The sequence below is a fragment of the Misgurnus anguillicaudatus genome, chromosome 17 (genome assembly GCF_027580225.2).
Source record: "Misgurnus anguillicaudatus chromosome 17, ASM2758022v2, whole genome shotgun sequence".
NCBI classification, from domain to species: Eukaryota; Metazoa; Chordata; class Actinopteri; order Cypriniformes; family Cobitidae; genus Misgurnus; species Misgurnus anguillicaudatus.
This window is the reverse complement of record NC_073353.2, coordinates 8,399,231-8,423,160: the sequence shown is the minus strand read 5'-3', so window position 1 is coordinate 8,423,160 and position 23,930 is coordinate 8,399,231. Positions and strand designations below refer to the sequence as shown.

Below are 23,930 nucleotides of genomic sequence, written 5' to 3'. Positions count from 1 at the left end.
TCAGATGTTGTGCATTTATATTAAACCTTTACAATGTGATCAGATGTTGTGCATTTATATTAAACCTTTACAATGTGATCAGATGTTGTGCATTTATATAAACCTTTACAGTGTGATCAGATATTATCTGTAAGGAATTTCTTAAATCATATGTGAGCTTTGTAGATTCCACTTAAAAGGATTTAAGTCTCCTGATTTGAAGGAATAAGTGTTGGCAAGTTTGCAAATGAATTCTATCATGGTACCACATAAAAACGAAATAGTTATTGGACTGGCTAAGGTGCACATTTGCTATAAAAAAAGACGAAATCACTGTGTAAATATTGGTAGACATACTTTTAATAATTTTCGATGCTGCTCCATCAACTCCTGACAGGATGAGGTAATTAAATATGCCAGGTTACTTGCCGCGGCCGCTTCATATCGTCTACCCACGAGACGATTGATGGGACAATAAAAGACTATCTGAGCGTCGTATGAAGTTTTAACCGTGCTCCTAATTTAAAACATTTACAGCAGTAGCGATATTTGTCATTTCGCTAAAGTTATAGTGAACTACAAACAACCTTCTAACCACCAAACTAACCACCGAATGCACTGTGCCATATTAGCAGCGGAAGTCGGTTGACAAAATGCGGAAGAGCGAAGAATTGAAAAGGGGCGTGGCGGAATAAGGTGAATAACAGCACCAGACAAAAGGACAAGCCCTAAAAAACTGTAAGTGTGATTTGCGACGAGACCAAAGAAAAATCGCACTGCTTTGTTCATAACATTGCAAATAAGATATTATAATACAACGCAACAATATAAAATACAACGTTTTACCTTACGATGACCTTGCGGAGTGAAAGCTCCTCTTGAAATTAAAAGTCTGTAGATTTTTGCGTGTGAAGTATTTCTCAAACGCGAGCTGAATGAGCTGATGAATGACGATGACAAAACCGCTAAAATTTGATTTTAAAACTGCACGCGATGCTCAGCTGTTACAATACTGTATATTTACTGTATAACCATCTTATATCATTTATATCTACTATATAGTATAGCACAACCAAACTGCATATTCAAATTTTAATAAACAGAACTACGTCTAAAACAAACACATTAAATGCTGCTGGAGACTTGCCATTGGCTGTTGTATTTGCATGAATAAATAATGAGGTCAGTCTAAGAAAGGATAAGGGGCTATTTTGGGCATGTTTTACTATAAAAAAAAGTTTCAATTTAATATGTGTTGGGTTATTACGTTTATGTAATACTAAATTGCATTGTTTTTGATATATATTTTAAAGATGTGTTTTTTAAGTTACCATTGTAGAGAAAAGTAGTACTTTTCTTGTGAGTTAAATACTGCTGATAAAACTTCTAAGGTTTGAAAAAGCTAATCAGACGATAGTGGGCCGGAGCTGTAAAAGCTAGCGCTTGCCGAAAGAGCACGTTTTTTGTGTAAAGAGACTCCGTTATTTTATGGTTGACTGGACATTATTTGGGGGTGCAGAGGGAAAATCTGGGGGGGCAATGCCCCTCCCAGCCCCCCTGTAGACCCGGCCCTGCCCCTGGGTCCAGTGGACCCGAACACCACATATGTAATATAAATGTGTAGGGGGGGTATACAGTGTACAGTTATTATGAAGTTGTTTATTTTTATGTTCTTCATAGAAAATGAGCCAAGGCCAATGAATCTGAGGTTGAAACAACAACTAATTGCATATTTTTTCTTTCAGTAAACATTAAAAACGGGTCCCACAGACCCGAACACCACACAAGGGTTAACATGCAGGCCACTTTGCTTGATAATAAAATGTTTTTTTGGAGTTAGTTTTTATGCATTTTTATATTGTTAATATCCTGGTGTGGCAAACAAGAGAATCTGTCCCACAGCATTGGTTATTTTCACTTTAATTTTTAGCGTGTTTCTGGGTGGAGTGTGTCAATTAACGACGGAAGGAAGTTGTATTTAAGAGGGGCATGTCGTACCTGAATCAGAGGCGTCATCCGTTTGTCTACACAGGAAGTTTGCGTATGAGTGATGTTATGGTGGAAAGACGGCTGCGTGTCAATCAGCTGTTTCGCGTGTATGTCTGGTGTGTGACTGAAACGTGGCACTTCCAGACCAACTGTCGCGTGCTGTTCTGAAGACAAGGAAAACACCGCTTATCCACCAATCTTGGGGTCGGCTGACCCCGATTCTCATTTTTGCCTTAAAGAACCTGCAAACGTGGTCAGTACCTCTGTGCCGCTATTACACACACTACTACACATGCACAAATGCACACACTAGCATGGTTTTTTATTTGCACATTCTGTGTGCTTAGTGTTTCATTTATAATTGTTGTTGCCCGTAAAAATTATTGTTGCTGTTGATTTAATGTTGGTGATTGTCCACAAACGAATGAAATGTTCATCCTATGTTTTCTTTGCTCTCTTTCTTTTTTATGGACATTTTTGTGAATGAATGGGGACACGAATCTGCGAATGTGGATTAGCGTGACGCGGTCGGTTTCTGGCACAGGGCTCGGAACGTGATGACCAGAGACCGCTAGTGGGAACTCCATTTTCTTATTTTGGGTTTATATATATTTGTTTTTTTTTTGTCTGTTATCCATTTCGTTTTCTGTGTGACTATAATGATGAACTTATGGAAGAATAAATATCCCTTGTGAAATGATCTTTTTTCCTTTCTGAGATTATTATTATTATTTGTGGTATAACAGGTGGTTATTTTTTTGCTATCCTAAACTGAGTTAATTTGTTGACGGGTTTAACCTGTCTGGCGCCCGAACCTTTTGTTTTTTTTACCTTGACTATAAATTTAACTTGCCAAAGGTTATTTTGATGTGCCTATCACGTGACTAAACGGTGGCGTAGCGGTAGTGCGCCAGGCCTGTCACGTGGTAGACCCGGGTTCGATACCCACCTCAGCCAAGTTTTTTTTTTCAATGTATTTTGAGTTTAGGCGACCACCGTTATAGAGTGGCGCCCGAACAGGGACTTGAACACCTGAACACTTGAACACTTGATTTTGACAATTCCTGTGAACTATTGAACAATATTGTAAAAAAAAAAAAAAAAAAAAAACTGAAACTTTGTGATTTGAATTTTTTTTGTGTGTGTGAAACAATGAAATTGTCTGAAATAATCTTGTAAATTATTTTGGTGTGTAAACTGTGTGTGCTAATTGAATAATCAGAGTGTTACCTCTAAGGGGTCACAGAAATTGATAATTGTTTGAATTATTGAAATAAGTGAAGGTGACTTTGAATACTTATTTTTTATTTTACTTTGTGTTTTGAGATGATATTGGTTGAACAGTTGTGAAAAGTTGTATATTGTTGATTAGAAATTTTTCAGAGACCAACAAACTGACACGCATCTCATATACTGATATTTATTGTTTTTCACACTCAACATTTCTACACTCAATCACAAAAATCATGGAGCATACCCCTCCTTCCCAATCTACTTTTGTGGAAATTGAGCCTCCACCAGACATTTCAACTCCAGTAGGGCCACCTGCACTGCGACCGTGGATGCCTCTGGTACCACCTCCATGTGCTCCTGTGTTCTATCCTACCCCAACCCCATTCAGCCCTCTTCATCCTGGAACTGGTGTGCACATGCCCTCTCCTGCTCGAGCTGGGAGCACTCCAGTGCAAACTCTCACCTGGGCACCACAAGGGGATAATATGCAACTTTGCACCTCATCTGAAGATGGAACTCCTTCTTCAGTAGCACAACATGATCTGCCCAACATTCTACCAACTCCTGGAAGGGAAATACAAGAAGTCACAGCCCGGGTACAAGGGAACTGGGATACCTTGTTTGACTTAATGGCACGACAAGAAAGAAGAGTGAATGAACTTACTCAGGAAGTGAAAGATACCTCTTCTCATCACCAGAGTCAGATGGCCGATCTTGTGGGAAAAGTGGAGGATAACAAAAATCAAGTGTTAACCCTGTTTTCTACCACAAAGCAACAAGAGGAAACTGAAGCAGATAACCTGACTAAAGCGATGAAGTTAATGATCTCGGAAGAACTCCAGAAGGTGGAATCTACTTTGGTGTCTGAACTACGATTCATGGTTGATCAACTCCAAGCAGAGGTTCAGCAGGACATCAAAGCTGTTCAAAACACTTTTCAAACAAGCCATAATGAGATAACTTCACAACTCCTCCAATGTGTTTCCCAAACTGATCAATGTCTCACCAGTTTCAAAGAGCTGAAATGTGAGGTGGAGAAAGGATTTCAAAGTGTCAACAGAAATGCAGATCAACAAAAGTTAAGTGTATTGACACCACCAAACCCCAACACTACCAGTACTTCCTCCCAGCCATCTCCTTCTGCTCCAGTGACTCATTTAAATTCTTCAACCCCTTCTTTAACATCTGTGGTGAAAAGCGACCATATTAAATTAACTTTCCCCACTTTTGGAAGACCTTCCGACGATGCAGACCCACTATTGTACTTAACCAAATGTCAGGATTTTTTGGCTATACATCCTCTGACAGATGCAGACATCCTAGCTACCTTCCGTACTGTCTTGTATGGAACAGCACGTGACTGGTGGGAAGTCAGACGGTCCACCATAACCACCTGGAATGAGTTTGAGACTGCTTTTCTATCTGCTTTCCTTTCTGAGGATTATGAGGATGAACTGGCTGAACGTGTCCGTACAAGGATTCAAAGAGAGACAGAATCTATTAGAGATTTTGCGTTTTCTTACAGAGCTCTTTGTAGAAGATGGAAGGCAGATCTTACAGAGGGTGAGATTGTGAAGATGATACTTAAGAATATCAAGCCGTACCTTGCCAGCCAATTGCGTAGCCGGGTGAATACGGTGGAAGAGCTGGTAAAATTAGGACATCAACTGGAAAGAGATTATGAGCAACAGCTGCGTTATGATTGGAGTCGAATGGGCCCTAAGCATCAAGCCACATCCCAAAGACCCTCCTCAAACCAACCTAGTGAGAAAATCCCTGTTCAGTGCTGGAGATGTAGAGGACAGCATCCACCAGGAAAATGTCCACACTATACCTCTCCCCAGTCAGCTCAGACATCTGGTCCACCGTATTCCACCAGCGGCAAACAACCTTATTCCAAGTCAGGTGGTCACCCATCCACCAACTCTGTTGCTGCAACAAAAATTCATAGGTCACAATCAGCAACCAAGAAAACCTCCTCATCTACAAGTTCTAATGAATGTGTAGCGATACCTCAACAACTAGTTGTTCCCCTTTGCATCGATACCTGGTCAGGTAAAGCCATTGTGGACACTGGTGCAAGCTACACACTCATCAATGAAAATCTCATGAGGCAGCTTACCTTCTCAGACCAGCTGAAACCGTGGTGCCGTGGTCCTCTTTATCTAGCTAATGGTAAAGCAGAGATTCCATTTGGATGGCTGAATACCACAATTACTTTACCTGACCAAGTGTTTACCTTACCTACTGTTGTACTTTCACCCCAAGCTCTAGCCTATGCTGTAGTCTTTGGGTTGAACTTTATTTTCTTCAGTGGGCTGCAATTAAATGTCATTGATCAAAAATACTCCTTCAAGCTTGATCCTTCAAAAGAGTACCCCTTTCAACCAGGAAATTGTAGTGTGCCAAATGTAAGTCCCCGAAAAGAGAGATGTAAATTTAAGGAAGTCACCCAAAATCTTTCCTTATTAACTTCTGTGCCCCCTCCTTCATCACCATTGCAAATTCAACACCCAGTCGGTATTGATGAAAAGGCATTGATCAACAATGCTGTGGACGCTGCTCATTTACTCTTTGAGGAAAAGCAACAGTCCTAATCCTAATCCTAAACGAAAACCCTCAAGTTTGTACTCTCCATACTGGACACACTGAGGTTCTCCAACACAACATCTATGCCACCAGCCAAGTCCCTATTAAACAACGGCCATATCGTTTGTCTCCCCTCAAGCAACTTGCCCTGAAGGGGCAACCTGATGAGATGTTGAGGCAAGGAATAGTTGACCCATCCCACTCTGGATGGGCATCACCGGTGGTCTTAGTAAAAAAGAAAGACGGCAAATTTAAATTCTGTGTGGACTATAGAAAAGTTAATTCTGTAACAGAAAGTGATGCTTACCCCCTTCCCAATATAACAGAAATTCTGGAATCACTCTCTGGAGCAGCCATCTTCTCTACAATCGATTTAAACAGTGGATATTGGCAGGTGACCATGGACCCAAACAGCAAAACCAAGACAGCCTACATCACTCCTGCAGGTCTTTATCAATTTAATGTTATGCCGTTTGGGCTCAAAAATGCTCCCGCCACTTTTCAGAGGCTCATGGAGACAGTTCTGGGAGAACTCAGGGGAGAAATATGCTTTGTGTACATCGATGACATCATTGTGTACTCACCTTCAGTAACCCAGCATTTCCATGACCTCCAGACTGTCCTCCACAGACTAAAAACTGCTGGTCTTACCATAAATTTGAAGAAGAGTCAATTCTGTCTTCAAGAACTTACCTTCCTGGGACATGTTGTAAGTGTCAAGGGCATTTCAGCAGACCCATGTAAGACGGAAGCCATTCATGCCTACCCTGTGCCCGCGAACTTGAAGGAAGTTCAGCGTTTCCTTGGGTTAGCAGGGTGGTATCACCAGTTCGTTCCAAATGTTTCCAGGATTGCTGAACCCCCTCAACACACTGAAAAAGTAGGGACATAGTTTTCAATGGTCAATTCAGTGTCAGCAAGCTTTTGACCATCTAAAGTCTTGTCTCACCTCACCTCCTATTCTGGGCCATCCTGATCTTTAGCGGCCATTCATGGTATACAACGATGCCAGTGACAGTGGCCTGGGTGCCATATTAGCACAACGAAGATATGTAAGCAGAGAGGAGGTTATAGCCTATGCAAGCCTTAACCTTAACTGGGGCCGAGCTCAATTATACTGCAACAGAGAAGGAATGTCTTGCAGTCATCTGGGCCCTGGAAAAGTGGCAACACTACCTGGAGCACAAGCTTTTTACAGTTGTTACAGACCATTCTGCGCTGCAATGGGTCCTAAACTCAACTAAAACCACCAGCCGCCTTATTCGTTGGGTTCTGCGATTGCAGAAATTTGATTTTGTTATTGAGTACCGAAAAGGGAAATTGAATGTAGCTCCAGATGCCCTATCCAGGTCTTCGGTCACCCCAGGATGTAACTTGTACACCAGCAGAATAGAACAAGCATTGCCTATATCAGATGTTGTACTGTGGGAAGAACAACACAAAGACCCCGAAGTTACAAAATTATTGCAAGCAGTTGCAGACAATGGTGCTAGCCTGAGTGACCAGTACGAAATAATTGAGGACAAATTGTATCGCAAAACATACCTGACAAATAACCAACTGCATTACAGAATCTACATCCCCAGCAGTCTTCAATCTACCCTTCTCCAGTACTATCACTCCACTCCTGTCTGTGGCCATGGAGGCATCTACAAGACCTATAAGCGACTCCAGGAAGTAGCCTTTTGGCCAGGCATGTGGTCAGCGGTTAAACAGCATGTGAGGACCTGTGTTAAATGTCAAACTCTGAAAAGTGATAACCGGAAGCCTGCTGGGAAACTACAGCAAATCACAACAAGCCGCCCAAACCAAATGTTAGGAGTCGACCTTATGGGTCCGTTGCCACGTAGCACAAATCAAAACGAATACTTGCTGGTCTTTGTTGATTATTATTCGCGATGGGTTGAGGTGTTCCCCATTCGGAATGCTACAGCGAAGAATGTTGCCTCCATCTTCAGAAAAGACATCCTGACACGGTGGGGCGTACCCGACTTTGTTCTTTCAGACAGAGGCGCTCAGTTTGTTTCATCTGTTTTCCGAGAGTTATGTGAGAACTGGAGTGTTATTCCAAAATTAACTACAGCCTATCATCCCCAAACCAACATGACAGAAAGAGTTAATCGAAATCTCAAGAGCATGATGGCAGCCTATGTGGATGACAACCATCAGCGCTGGGACCAGTTCTTACCAGAATTCAGATTCGCCCTTAATTCAGCCGTTCAAGAGACCACAGGATTAACCCCAGCAGAACTCCAACTGGGTAGGAAACTCCAAAGTCCAATGGACAAAATACTCTCAGGGCCAAATCTAACCCCAGACGCTGCCTCATATGATGTAGTGCATCTTCATCATCTGCAAACCCAAGCCAAAGAAAACAGCAAGAAAGCCAAAATGAGACAACTGAGGAACTACAACAAAAATAGGAGGGATGTAACATTCAAAAGCAAGGATAGAGTATGGTTGCGTAACTTTCCTCAGTCTGCTGCACAACGTAAATTTAGCGCAAAACTAGCCAAAAAATGGAAAGGTCCTTACCGTATCATCAAGCAGCTGGGTCCGGTGAACTATCAAATAGCCCTTGAAGATACTGGAGAAGACGTACGTACAGCAAATGTTTGCAACATCAAAATGTGTTATCCAACTGCTGAGGAATTGGAGATCCAAGAAAAGGAAAAACTCCTGAATATTTTTCAAGAATCCTCTGATGACGAAGATTTTCTAGGATTTTAATCAACGCTTTCTTCTAAACAACCATAGGTTGTTTTTTTTCTAGGGGGGGAGAGTGTGGCAAACAAGAGAATCTGTCCCACAGCATTGGTTATTTTCACTTAAATTTTTAGCGTGTTTCTGGGTGGAGTGTGTCAATTAACGACGGAAGGAAGTTGTATTTAAGAGGGGCATGTCGTACCTGAATCAGAGGCGTCATCCGTTTGTCTACACAGGAAGTTTGCGTATGAGTGATGTTATGGTGGAAAGACGGCTGCGTGTCAATCAGATGTTTCGTGTGTATGTCTGTTGTGTTACTGAAACGTGGCACTTCCAGACCAACTGTCGCGTGCTGTTCTGAAGACAAGGAAAACACCGCTTATCCACCAATCTTGGGGTCGGCTGACCCCGATTCTCATTTTTGCCTTAAAGAACCTGCAAACGTGGTCAGTACCTCTGTGCCGCTATTACACACACTACTACACATGCACAAATGCACACACTAGCATGGTTTTTTATATGCACATTCTGTGTGCTTAGTGTTTCATTTATAATTGTTGTTGCCCGTAAAAATTATTGTTGCTGTTGATTTAATGTTGGTGATTGTCCACAAACGAATGAAATGTTCATCCTATGTTTTCTTTGCTCTCTTTCTTTTTTATGGACATTTTTGTGAATGAATGGGGACACGAATCTGCGAATGTGGATTAGCGTGACGCGGTCGGTTTCTGGCACAGGGCTCGGAACGTGATGACCAGAGACCGCTAGTGGGAACTCCATTTTCTTATTTTGGGTTTATATATATTTGTTTTTTTTGTCTGTTATCCATTTCGTTTTCTGTGTGACTATAATGATGAACTTATGGAAGAATAAATATCCCTTGTGAAATGATCTTTTTTCCTTTCTGAGATTATTATTATTATTTGTGGTATAACAGGTGGTTATTTTTTTGCTATCCTAAACTGAGTTAATTTGTTGACGGGTTTAACCTGTCTGGCGCCCGAACCTTTTGTTTTTTTTTACCTTGACTATAAATTTAACTTGCCAAAGGTTATTTTGATGTGCCTATCACGTGACTAAACGGTGGCGTAGCGGTAGTGCGCCAGGCCTGTCACGTGGTAGACCCGGGTTCGATACCCACCTCAGCCAAGTTTTTTTTTTCAATGTATTTTGAGTTTAGGCGACCACCGTTATACTGGGGACAGCAATGTTCCCCATTCGGTGCTATTACCCATATGAAGAGTTTCGTTTTTTGGTTGTGCATTCCAATTAATATCAATTCAACTGCAGTTGTTTGTTTTGATTTAAACCTTCATAACTTAAAAAAATACAGCTAAGTAGCACCATAAAACAAAATAATATAATAATAAACATGTTTTGACAAAAATGTTAAAAACGGAGTCATCTCGTTTTGCAATGAAACTCTTCATATACTGTGTACTGTATGCACCCCAGTACTTGATCAACACAATATCTATGTCTTGGTCAGTCTTACTGAATGATGAAAGAGTTAAAAAATGTGCGGTTATACTTCTTTTTTATCCACCAGTTATCCTTTACCTGCACCTCGTATGGTGTGCAGTTGTTTTTATGCCTTCATTGTAAGGGTGCAGATTAGCCCACAACACAAATCACAGGCGTATGCAATACATATTAGGAAACAATGATCTGACAGGTCTGTAGCTCTGTTCCTGTGCCCTCCTGAGGTATATAGCTCTGTTCCATAGCCTTTCACATGCAATTAGGCTGTTTGTTTTACATGCATGTATGGGTCCTGGAGGTCTGACAGGCACAGGGCAGACCCTGCTCCCCATTGAGAACCATCTGCCGTACGGCCAATTAATATTCATTAGGCCTTCTGCTAGAGCTCACATACACATAACCTGTTTAGAGGGTGGCAGATGAAAGGGTGATGCCATCAAGAATACCTGGTTTGTTGTGTGAAAAGACTGTGACGATGTCAATACTGCCTGTCTTCCGATGAGGTTTCGCTGGGGAGGAGGAGTGTTGCGTGCAGAGCAAAACAGGTTTTTTCTTACAAGTTCACAAGGTTCCTCTTTGAACCTGCTGGTGTGTCTCTGATTGTCTCAGCAGTGCTTTTGGATTAAGCAACCAAGTAGATTGCAACTTTGTTGGGGAGACTGGGGCTAGTTGTCACAACAGTTATATCTCAAAGCCAATTTACAGTTGTCCTTTAATACATAATTTTCAAGTTTCTAAGTCAGCATGGACCTGGAAACAAAATTGATGTGCATTTCATATATATGGTTATAACATAAAATAATATATCAATCATAAAAATATAATACAAATCTGATGATAGTATTAAAAAGGAGCTATATATTGTGTTTTGAAAGGAGTGAGTTAAAATCAAAAGGCATAGCACAGGCTCTCTCAGCTTGTTCTCGCTTGACCGACCTTGAATGAAACCTCTGATGAGAAGAAAAGCTATTTTCACTTACCACACCATGCAGAAGTGCCAGTTCTAGAGGCTTCTGATCTTCACTGCTCAGCTGGACTGTTTTCACCTGCCTTTATTTTCCAAGGGCTCTGAAATCATAAAACACTGTCCAATTAATGCTGTCCCTTCACATTCACACCCGAGGGATAAACTGTGTTGTATTTGGAAGCTGATATTACAGCACGGCATGGTGGTACTTAACAAGCAAAAGTGTGAATAAAGGGTGCAAGGGGGTGCCTTTTAGTTAACCAATAGACCAAGGTCCGGTTTTACTGCTTAGTTAAATTATGAAATTTAAGTACCTTTTATAAATATGATTCAGAAAAATCATTACTGTTGTGAATATATGTGAACATATGTCAGTGCAAGCAGTTTTTAGTTAAGACAGCTCAAACAATACATTTTAGTCTGAGACTTAAGACTTGTCTGTGAAACCGAGCCCCAGTTTACAAATTTGATTTCAATTTATAACTTCTTATGAAGTGAGACTTGCATGCATGTTTTTATGGAATAAAGTAAAGAAATCAAAAACAACAACAACAAAAACAAGGTGACCAAAGTTCTGGCACAACACAACAATGCCATGTTTTAAAATTAAAGGGGTCTGACCAACCTGATCTAATGAGAATTCATACATATTTTACAAGTTGGCTAATTCGTATGAATTCACACAAAGTTAATCGTGCAAAAACATACGTTTCTTACCAGGGCCGGAGTGGGCTCATTTTCAGCCCTGGAGTTTCATGCCTTAGACCGGCACACTTTAGTTCATGACAGACTATATTAAAGTAATATATACACTCTAAAAAAATTGCTGTAATTTTGCAGCTGGTTGCCAGTAACTTACTGTAGAAGATAAAGTCAAAAAAAATTTCATGTTCAATTAACTTTGAACAAAATGTTGCCAGTAAATAACATAAATGTAAAATCTACAGTAAGTTACTGGCAGCTGGTTGCCAGTAATACCCATTAATACTGTAATTTCTACAGACATTTTTACAGTGTAATTAAATCCCTAGTAAGTATGCAATAGTGCATAGTGTTCTCTGAAGCCTTGGAATTCATTGTATCTTTCAAATATATAATTTACATAAAAAATATATATCGTTTACATTCAATGCAAATACAATAGCCTAAACAATTATGAATTTTGCCATGCAGCCCTACCATAAGGTATTTGAATATTATTCAATTAAACTTATTTAAAAACTACTGAAAGGGAACACATGTGTTTGTGTTGTCTCCTATATGTCTATTTTCTTTAATGTCTTGAGATTACATGTTGGTTGAAGAAGCTAGGAAACCACTGATATGCAATACACCAGCAAGATTTATCAAGTATGCAGGGAAAGCAGATAATAAAATAAAATCTGTATCTTAATTTTTTAGTACTTAAATCATGTATATTGTCAAATAATGTAAGGTAGGCCTTAGTTGTGTCAAAAAAAAAAAAAAAATATATATATATATATATATATATATATAAACATAATTTTCATATGAAACTTACTTTTATCCAATATACAGAGATGAGTTTTGCATAAAATGGATGTTTGTTTCTTGCAATTCAATTGTTACACCAGTGACTTAGATTAAATAAAAATACAATTTGTAAAAAAAATTCCTTTTAGAGGCCATTCGTATGAAGTCACGCTCAAGTTTATTTTAAATCTAGATGCGCTGCAAACGCACAAAAAAGCGTCTGAAACGAAACTCGTGTTCACAGGCGAGCGCTTTGGACGCAGCACGTCCTGCATTTTCTATGCAGATGTTAATGAACCCTAATGCAAGAATTCTTCCAATAAGTGGTCAGGACACAATCAACTTTGGCATAAATCGGTGGGGACATCTTTCACCCGCAAATTACGCGAGTCGGCCTACTGTGAGTACTGGCAGCATAGGACAGCAGCAACCCTCAACCCGTGGCATAGCAACGCAGCCCTTGTGGCAAAAAAACAGAACCGCCCACCAGGAATTCTCCCGGTCCTCCCTATGGCCGATGAAAAACTATAACAAAACCCTACCCCTAACCACGCACCTAACCCCAATGTCACAGGGGTCAAGGCAAACTGTACAAAAATCTATGAATGTGGTCGTATGAATTAACTCTTTCCCCGCCATTGGCGCACCCACTCAATTTATGAAAATCTGAAGCCAAAACGTTATTTACTAATTTTAAACTCTGTGTTTAAAATGTTTTGATAATCATTCTGAATCTGATCTCTAACAAAATTCCTTCACAAAAATGCAATTATTTCAGCTTTTTACTAAAAAAATATATTTTTAAAGAAAAATACCGATATTTAAGAGAAGATATGATTAAACGTTTTTTTTTTCCATTTTGTTTGTTTGTTTCAAAGCTTCATTTGATATATTTGTATGTTTATTTATTTTTAGAATTTCCTGGAAGGCATTTTGTAAAACTTTTGTGAAAATCACAAAAAATGCTGGCGGGCAACTTTTAAGAAAATGGCAGGCGGGGAATGAGTTAATACAAATACAATTAGCCAGTACTTACAGTATATGTTTAATGTCTCTTTTCTCATGCCAACATATACAACATACCTAACCAGTCTTTGATGACCCTGTTGGGGTTTGTTTTGTAATTTCAACTGCACTGGATGTCCTGTGATTAGATGGCTGAGTAAAAAGTATCATTGATGAGCTAAAAAACAGATAAAAAACAGAACAACTGACGCTCAGTGTGGAATAAATGCTTAGCCACCTTTGTTTAAAACCTAGTGCTCACATATCAAACAATAAAAAAGGCTTAGTAAAAAATGCTTGATGGACACATGACCTAAATGTGCAAGTGGTGTCTTAATTCAAGATCCATGATGGCTTGTTACTAGCAAATTCTTTCAAAAAGTGCGTCACAGTCATAAAATGGACTGTGTAAAGACAAAGCTGTAAATGGTCTTGTTACTGAGATAATGTTAATGTAAAAGTACACTTCCCAGTATCCTGCTCTTTAGTCTACCATCTATTAACATCTTTGCCGTCTGATCTATCACATCATTTGTGCAGCATCTTTGAGGCTCCTGTCCCTCTAGCCCCAACCAGTCCTACAATCGCTTTTCCGACCACTTCATCGCTGTCATCTTGGAAAACCATCAGCTGACAGATTTACTGGTGTAAGCATTAGCTGAACTCAGAAGAGGGTACAGACCTACACTCCAAGACTGCTCACCTCATTTTTCGACGCTCAATAATTTACTGTAAGAGCACCTCTGTGAATGCAGCAGTAAATGTACTGTTACTGGTAAAGGAGATAGTCTATGAATTGGACAGCTGGTCTGACAGGATATATTACCACAAAGTCACCCTAATGACTTTGTTTGGTGATATATGACAAAGACAGATTGAACCCTTCATTTTAAGACATCCAGAGAACTTCATTTTCTCTCCTGCCACATTTACGGCGGGACTGTGAAAGCCATCCTGTTCTGTATCTCTACATTGTAAAAACTAAAACCTACATTGTAAAAGCTATCGTAAAAACACTAAACAAACCAAATAAAAACTTAAAGGTAAAGTGTGTCATTTTTAATGTTCCCAATTGGAATTGCAAAAATAATAGTTGCAAGAAAATCCCAGTTACCAGACTCTGTTACTAGGCTGGAGTAGTAAAGTAAAATCAAAACAGTGCCACATGTGCATATAATTTTTTATTTTATTTTATTTTAAATGGTTTTGCAGGTTAGCAAATAAAATCCTCAAAGGAGTAAGTCACAATGCATGGGCTATAGAACTTAAATAATAACTTAAATATTGACAGCTAATATTAAAAATAATGCATTTTTAATATGAATGCAAAATGTGTTTTGAAGGTTTGGTCTATTTTCTGTTCTGAGCCCCCAGTCGTTAGCAATGAAATAAATAAAATTCACATCACAGAAGCCTGGATTTTTACAACTGACAGCATTGATTAAAATCCACAGTCTTTGAGGGAATAATGGGAAATTAATGTTTAATCCTATTAAGATAAGGATGTGTTCTTGGACTGGTGACAATCCATCATAAACTGAATCATCTTTATGGCTACAGAAGTCTCATATGTCTCTCAAGTCATTACCAAAGCCTTGACTTGCTTAAAACATACAACACTGTTATGAGAGGACTCTTATCTGATTTCCAAATGAAAATCATGTGTGAACTAAATCACTGTGAATAACAGTAGAGATAGGATTTAAGGGATTTTGCCTGACAACAGTAAGTAAAAGCAGAATATGTTTAGATGAAATGTCTGCCGTCGATGACATCATCCATATTATAGTACATCAAAACAGCTTCTATGACTCTTCCTGGGATATTTATCAAGGCGGAACATGTATTTCTGTGTCCCTTGTGGCTGAACTGAGAGTTGTTTTGGCCTAACATGTGTTTCTCTGAAGGTTGAAACTAATCCAAAAGTATAGAATTTCTGAAGGGCTTTATATTGGTAAACATTTAAATTCCCCAAAACGTTTGCATCATAGATTTACACGATTTAGCTGTGTAAATCTCATTCATTAAAATGCTGTTGCAAATTTGATTTCACATTTTTCAGTCTTATCCCAGGGTTAAAAAACTGTATTCAGTTGACTCAACAAATGAGATTTTGTCAATATTTACAATCCATCATATTCACAGACAAGGCTTAAAGGAATAGTCTACTCATTTTCAATATTAAAATATGTTATTACCTTAACTAAGAATTGTTGATACATCCCTCTATCATCTGTGTGCATGGACGTAAGCGCTGGAGCGCGCTGCGACGCTTCGATAGCATTTAGCTTAGCCCCATTCATTCAATGGTACCATTTAGAGATAAAGTTAGAAGTGACCAAACACATCAACGTTTTTCCTATTTAAGACGAGTAATTATATGAGCAAGTTTGGTGGTACAAAATAAAACGTAGCGCTTTTCTAAGCGGATTTAAAAGAGGAACTATATTTTATGGCGTAATAGCACTTTTGGGAGTACTTCGACTCGCCTGAAAAGTCCGCTCCCCTTCTCCCTCTCATAATGGGAGAGGGAGGGTGTTACTGCGCCGAGTCGAAGTACTCCCAAAAGTGCCACCACGCCATAAAACACAGTTCCTCTCTTAAATCCGCCCAGAAAAGCGCCACGTTTTATTTTGTACCACCAAACTTGCTCGTATAACTACTCGTCTTAAATAGGAAAAACATTGATGTGTTTGGTCACTTCAAACTTTATCTCTAAATTGTACCATTGAATGAATGGGGCCAAGCCAAACGCCATCGAAGCGTCGCAGCGCGCCGCAGCGCCCACGTGCACACACACAGACGACAGAGGGATGCACCAACAACTCCCAGTTAAGGCAACAACATACCCTAATATCGAAAATGAGTAGACTATTCCTTTAAGACACATGTTTGAGTTGTCTCAACAGAAAATAATTTGCACTGACAGATCTTAACATATGGCAGTGCCATTCCCAGTCAACAATTTGATCTCTCATTGAAGTCACCATGAGCTCACAAAATCCTCCTGTTGTCACAATAATGTTGTCACAATGTGTGGGTCACAGTGATTTAAAAGTGTAAGCACACTGCGCACTTACGGTGTGCTTATATATTAAAGTCACCATATGAGGTCACTGCACACTCACTGTGAGCTCATACTATGGTGACAATGTGAGGTCATGGTACACTCACAGATAGCTCATACTATGAACTCAACATTTTGAATTCACCATGCTCAAATTGTGATTATCACGGTATGAGAATGTGTGACATCACTGTGATCCTCCAATATCCACCTTTTCTTAGTGATATAGGAAGTAGAATGCCCCCTTGTGTTGTATTACCTCCTTTTAACCTGCTCAACATTTTGAAATCACAATGAGCTCACATATAGCTCACACTGTGATTATCATGGTATGAGAATGGTGTGACGTCACTGTGATCTCGTGTGATTTAACGTGTTGATTGGGTTGATTTGTCTCAAGATACACACAGAAACTTCTTTTTCTAAGGCATGCTCATTAAAGATGCTAAAACATCTTAATTTAACTAAGGCCTATTCCTGGCTTTAGCTAAGCCTTGTCTGTGAAACCAGGCCTCAAAGTACAATGTAAGAAAGTTGGTTCAACTTAAAAAAATTAAGTTACCTTGCTGCCTTAAAATTTTGAGTTAATTTAACTTAAAGGCAGGCAACTTAGGGTGTTTTCACACATGTTGGTCTGGACCATGGGGCAGCCTTGGAGTGCACCAGATAACATTGTATAATTTTTCAGTTTTTCAGTGCAGTTCGTGTTCACATATGTTGTTTTTTACCGTACTCGAAACGCCACACCGCACACCATGTGACAACTGTCAGCGCTGTCATTGGTCTCTGACAGCTCTGACCCCTATGACCACCCCCCACATGTTTCCATGACAACCACCCTGACAGGAAGAGCGAAGCTAGCAAGCTATAGAGATAAACGTTGCACGTCTTTGCGAAGTTTCTTTGCTTTAATGCGAAATTGCGCAACTGATCTATTAAAGCCCTTCGAGCCTGTAGCATTTACTTTTCGCAAACCTTGTGAGCGTGCGAAACCAAACGCAGTGACCTTACTCCAAATGTTTTTTATTGGTTTATGAAGTACAAACAGGCCAGTTATGAAAAACTGAGTGTGAGGGATTTGTTCACTTCACACAAAAAGATCTTGGAAAGTGATGACTAACTGTAGTAGCGTTTATTCCACTGTCTATAATATCCTAATTTAGGGATCACTTTTTTAACCGACAACCGACAACTTTGACCGGTTAACGTTGATATGGTCAACCATCGGTCAAACGATCATCGGTTAACATCCCTAGCACACACCTACCCCTATTCCCGGGAAAACTAAAACAATCATAAACGTATACTGTAAGCGGTAGGTGGGTGATTCTCACGAAACCATTGAAACACGACGGCACTAATGATTTTAGCTTTAAAATGTGTAATATAGTAACATTAAAAAGCATCAGAATTAACACAATACTGTGTTCTACCTTGCACAATGTGTGATTTCAACATAAGAATTTATAATTGGAAATTTTATCTCATTTTCTGCTGAAATTCTCATTACCGCAATGTGTCCGGCTGCGTTTGAACATGCGTTATGTTGTAATTTAATAAAATTAACACAAAAATATTAAGAAAAAAAATTAATGGATGTTTTGCTAGACTACTTTAGATGACAGAAAAAATATTTACTGAATATTCATGTATACTAATAATGAAGAAAAATTAGGAAAATGATGTGTCCATGTCTGATGTTCTCATCCTCCGCAACACTTTTTGAGAACAGTTTAAGCACACATACAGAATTTTAATAAAGTTTGATTTTGAGTGACCAAGCACATGGACCAGTTACTTCAAGATGGCTACCAGGTAAGATAATTTTTTTACAGTTAATTTGAAATATTGTCTTGTCAGAATGCTTACACGACATTTTGATTATCATTACCGCAACAGATGCTTATTAAATGTTAATTTAATTAATAGAAGCATAATACTTTGATTTTAAATGCATGTGCAGAATCTCCAAATTATGTTCTTTCAGGTTTGTCATGTCATTTTGAAAATATGTCATTGTTGATGTTTTCTGACTGTTGCGGTAATGAGATTTTTTAGGACTAATTTGTTAAATTCTGTTACAAAAAGTGTTAAATGATAAGAAAAAGTTTTTAAATTAATGTTCCCATTTACTCCAGACTTTGTTTTTCAATGTCTGGTGGGAAATAAAGTAAATTTAAGCAATTTTTACATTTTCATGCTTGACATTTTTAAAACCAAGTTTTCGTGAGAATCACCCAGGTACGTTTATTATGAAAAATGTAAAAAATAGGAGATTGTGAACAAAAATTGTGAACATACTGCCATAGTGTGAATAATACTGTATACAATCATGTAATCCATAAAAAAGTACTTGATTTTTAGAATCTGATTACGTAATCTAGATTACATGTAATCCATCACTACCCAGCTCTGCAACTACATTACTCTATGTGCAGGGCTGGACTTGGATAAAATCAGCCCTCAACTTCATATATTGGGCTACAACAATTGCACACCAAAATAAAAATTTATTCATATACATTCATCTATTTAGTTTCAAATTTGCCCTATGTAAAAATTATTGATAATAATCAATTTAACATCTGTTAGTCTCTCAGATCACTTCAGCCTCATGTGCCCAGTGAGAGAGAGAGATGCATATGTCCGAAGTTGTACTGATACAACAATAAAATTACAATTAATAAAGATTTTACAAATGCCCACAGAATCCATAGCCCACTGGCAGTCTCCCGGTATATGATGGCCAGCCCATGTCTTAGTATGTGCAATGGAAATCTATTCTGCTTTAAGCTTTTATTTCTTCGTACATTGCTTCCTGTTTTCATTATTCAACTTTCAGTCCAATTCATGGTTTTGATCCCTTGGTCTGTAAACTTTAATTGCATTCCATTTTGTTATTAAATAGTGAATTGGGCAGTTTCCTCCATTAAGATACAGTAGCTTAATGTACAGTACAATCTAGATGAGGATGTGTTAAAAATGCTTTGTAATGCTCTCAATGCTGTCGGGAGATGCTTGTAGTGAATCTGCAGCACGCCTTTAAATCATTGTAACACATTAGATTAGCTTTCCTATTTCAACACTTTCTGCCCACACTGAAGGTCAGGCTTTCCTTAAACTATCTCACCTGTCACATTTTGTCACGGGCAGAATTTGAGCGTAACACGGGAAGGAGCTGACCTCAATTTATGGAATACATTTACAGCTAGAACGACTCTGCTAAATGCCACAGTGGTCAAAGTCTACTACAATTTGGCATGACATAGAAATGTGTAGTCCAGCATGAAATATCACCCACCATGCATTTCCTCTCGGAGCAGTCTGCATTTATAGCTTCAGCTACGTTTGTCGGACTATGACCAAAACACTATGAAGTTATAGTCCAAACAGTCCAAATTTTGTTTGAATAAAATGTTCTTGGTCATGTTTAGACTTCTTTTCCCAGAGCTTGGCCAAATAACTAATTGGTATTTGATGGTAAAGCTAGTTTGCAAAAATCAGTGCAAGGATTGGCGTGTGTTGGAGGGATCCAGAAACCAGTTGACCTCCCAGTGGCAGTCCGCTCTTTTGTTTACCCACAACATTCCAGCCCTCTACAGGCATATAAGCCGGCACTGCTGAGCTGACCCTTTACCACCAATTGACTTTTACCCAATTAAACCAATTTGTGTCAGGGAACCAGGGTGTTCTGTCAACATCCTGAATCAATGTGTTGTGTGAGAACGGCAGTCGGACGAGGGCTGCCCTGGAGCGTGTGAATGCCTCGGGATCATGTTGATGAAGTGCTCGGACTAACTAAAGTGGATCCAGTGCCCCGAGTGCAACGGTCCATGTGGTTTTTCGTTCCCATATTACGCATTGTCTGACCCCTGTGGTTTTGAAATAATGGATTTCTGATTTAGCATGAACTAACAAATTGCTTTTTAATTGAGTCAAACAATTACAGTTGCTAATTCAGCAGAATGACTGTTTTCATTCTTTCATTTCTTTCTTACTTAAGTAAGCAGAGCCACATTGCATTGTGGGTTATTTAGTGAGGACTTTAAGTTTAGAGCTGTTTATTCTGTAGCCAGTTGCATGCAGAAAGCATTCATAAAATGTGATGCATAATCCCTGGTTGTTTGTATCTTAAGGGGAAACAATCGTTTACTGGAGTACAGCAGCGCTTTGTCATAATGATGAAGCACTCAGACGCTGTGTAAATGTTAGACTTTAAAATGGTCCCTGCTGACTGATGAGAAGGCCAACAACTGTATTTTTAAAAACCTGAGTCAAGTTTGAAAAAACCTTAGCCACTAATTTAAGGTATACTTAGTCAATTTAAAGAAAGAGAAGAGCAAATGGAATTGGGTAAAGGGTGGAATTCCGTTAAGAGTAGGGGAGACCGGGGCTGGTTGTCTCACGGGTTGGTTGTCACACTGCTTATTCCAGTCTTACTACTTGGAGCGTTTGTACAATTTTGATATAAATCTTTTAGCCTTTAATATCTTACTCATTTTCATTTGTAATTTTGCTGAGCAGACACAAAACATTGAGGTTAGGAGACCATTTTTTATTTTTATGGGTCAGAGTAAATTTCCATGTTGGTGTTGTTTTTGTGTTGAGATCTTGTAGGATATTAGTCATTCAAAAACAAAACACTCATTAAAAAGCTAAAAGTAGTAGCTTTATTTTGAGTCATCTTTTAGCTATCAAGTTAAAGCCGTGTGGCAGCTAGCTTATCATGTTTGTCAAGAAGTCAGTTGGGGATGGTTGTCACATAGCTTGCGGGGTTGGTTGTCACATAAGAATATTGGACATGTAGACAGCGGCGGAGCCAGAGGGGTGTCCAGGGTGGCACTGGACACCCTTGACATGTCACTGGCCACCCCGTGTGCCACCCCAAATTTAATGCGCTACTTTCACTTAATCGCTATATGTTTATTTTCGACGTGCGGCAGCACAGCACATTGTTAAAAACAAACATTATGAATATTAACCCTCCCTGCCGTCGCGGCGCAAACTCGTTATTTTTCAATCACTGAGCAAAGAGATTTGGATTACTCTGCTGATTTTGGACATGCAGATATTATTTATACATCATTTAAAACGTTAAAGTGTCATTTTTTGTGTGTCTATAAAAACTGAATGTTGTGCTTTTCACAAAATTAAGAAAATATACATAATGCGCGTTCTGTTATCTCTCCATCAGTGACGTCTTTTCAAAAACGCGTCAGAAAAATTACTGTAACGAATACTTTTCATATCATCAGAAGATAAATGTCATGTCTACATAATGCTTGGAATCTCTTTAAAATGATGTAAGTGAAGTCGTACATTGCTAATACTACATTATTTCACCATATGCTGGAAGTGTGGTAATTTTCTTGTGGACTGAATAAAGTCTAAGATTGCCAATTCTTTTTACAACAAAACCCAGCACCATGTTTTCATTCTTGACGTGATCTTTATAGGCTACTGTATGATTGTTAATTCAACTGGATTGCCACATTGAACTTGAAAGCGCGACGCGCATATCCAATAGTGCGCGTGCACAGCCAGAGCTTAAACGACTTCATTCGCGTCTTTTTTGCTTAATCGGACAAATGCTTATATGTCAAAATAGCTGTCTTGGTGATTTTCATACTAAACATTTGGTTACGGTACGTCTTAAACGAATAAACATTTTATTGCATTCGGTCTTAGCCTAACCTGTTGAAGTCTGTCATTAAAGTTAATTTAATATCAAAAGAAAAAGAAAACTTTTGCATCTTCTGTATCTTCGTTAATAAAGATTAATCCAAACATCCTTTGTGTTGGAGCTCTGCTATTTGAAGTAAGTTTAAGGTTTATCATGTAGTTTAGATTTCCTGATTTTTTGCTTCATTAAAGGGATAGTTCACAAAATGAAAATTCTGTCATTATTTTTACATCCTTATGTTGTTCTAAACCTGTACGAATTTCTTTTTTCTTATGAACACAAAAGAAGATATTTTGATGGTATGCACACAGCTGTTAACCATTGACTTCCATAGTAGGAATAAAAACAACATGATGGAATTCAATGGATTGTGTGCCTACCATCATTTATCAAAATATCTTCTTTTGTGTTTATTAAAATAAAATACAGGTTTAGAACAACTATGGGTGAGTACATTATGACAGAATTTACATTTTTGGGTGAACCCCTTTAACAGACAGTAAATCAGATGTAAGAAATACAGTAGAAAGATTTAAAATTCACCCTTATTGTTTACATATGCGATCAAAAGATTCATTTATACTTTCTTGATACATGATTACACGTCATTTTCTTTTATGGACTATGGACCCCCTAAAGTACCTTTGGCCACCCCCTGGCCACCCCATTAAAAAAATTTTAGTTCCGCCACTGCATGTAGACCTTTTAAGACTGTTTGTCTGTTTGTTTGTTTTTGTTTTCTGTTAAAATAAAATAAATAAAGCATTAAATAAAGAGGTTTTAACACAAAAAATTATTTATTTTTATTTCTCAACACAGTAGACAATAGGCTTTATGCCCAGCTGCACTACTTCCTGAACCTCAGCCAGCTTCTTGTTTCCTGTCTGCCATTATTGGACAAACAGATTAATCAAGGTGTGCCTGACCTCAGTAGTCACAACAACAATAATCATACACACCTGGATTAATCAGTTTGTCCAATAATGGCAGACAGGAAACAAGGAGCTGGCTGCAGTTCATAGTGCAGCTGGGCATAAAGCCCATTCAAGTAACTGATCACCCACTTTAATCTCATTGTTTAAACATAAGGGACATTAATAACAACTATCATAGTGGTGAATTCATATTAAAACTTATTTGGAGTTTCTAGCTTATAAAAATAAAAAGTTACACATTATCTTTTCAGATCTCAATTTATCATTGAAATCCTATAGAACCTCTATAGGGACAACCAACCCCATACCCTGTGACAACCAACCCCGTGATGGGGTTGGTTGTCACATTGTGTCAGAGTGTCTTTGATGGTTAATTACTTCCTGTTACAATACAATCGAAAAGTAAAAACTATATACATTTAAAGCCAAGACTCCAAAGTTTCATTTCATGTAGGAATTACTGCTGAAAGATTTTTTGAAGATGAGCAATTCATGCATGAGTAAAAATTGTGACAACCAACTCCGTTCTCCCCTATACCAAAGTCATTTTTCACTGAGATCCGAGACTTAAAATAACAACAAAACTGTAGAAAACACTGAAAAATAAAATGAATAAGTTAGGCTTCATCTTTATCTAAAGAGAGGAATACACTTTGGTTTGAGTCCTTTGGATGGTAAATAAAAAATAATAGATGTGCCATGCCAAACATCAAGTACATTAACTTTAAATTCTGAATTTTGTGGATGACTGATGGAAAGAATAAATGGACTGATGCAGTAGATGGAGAATTTTTATAAAGC

General features: G+C 38.6%; 1 long non-coding RNA gene across 1 annotated transcript; it reads left to right on the top strand.

The window, feature by feature from the left end:
* Positions 1-1,857: 1,857 nt before the first annotated feature.
* LOC129413754 (uncharacterized) lies at positions 1,858-2,666 on the top strand. The gene is made up of 2 exons (XR_012358169.1): positions 1,858-2,221; positions 2,487-2,666. It is a non-coding gene; the product is annotated as an uncharacterized lncRNA (long non-coding RNA).
* Positions 2,667-23,930: the final 21,264 nt, after the last annotated feature.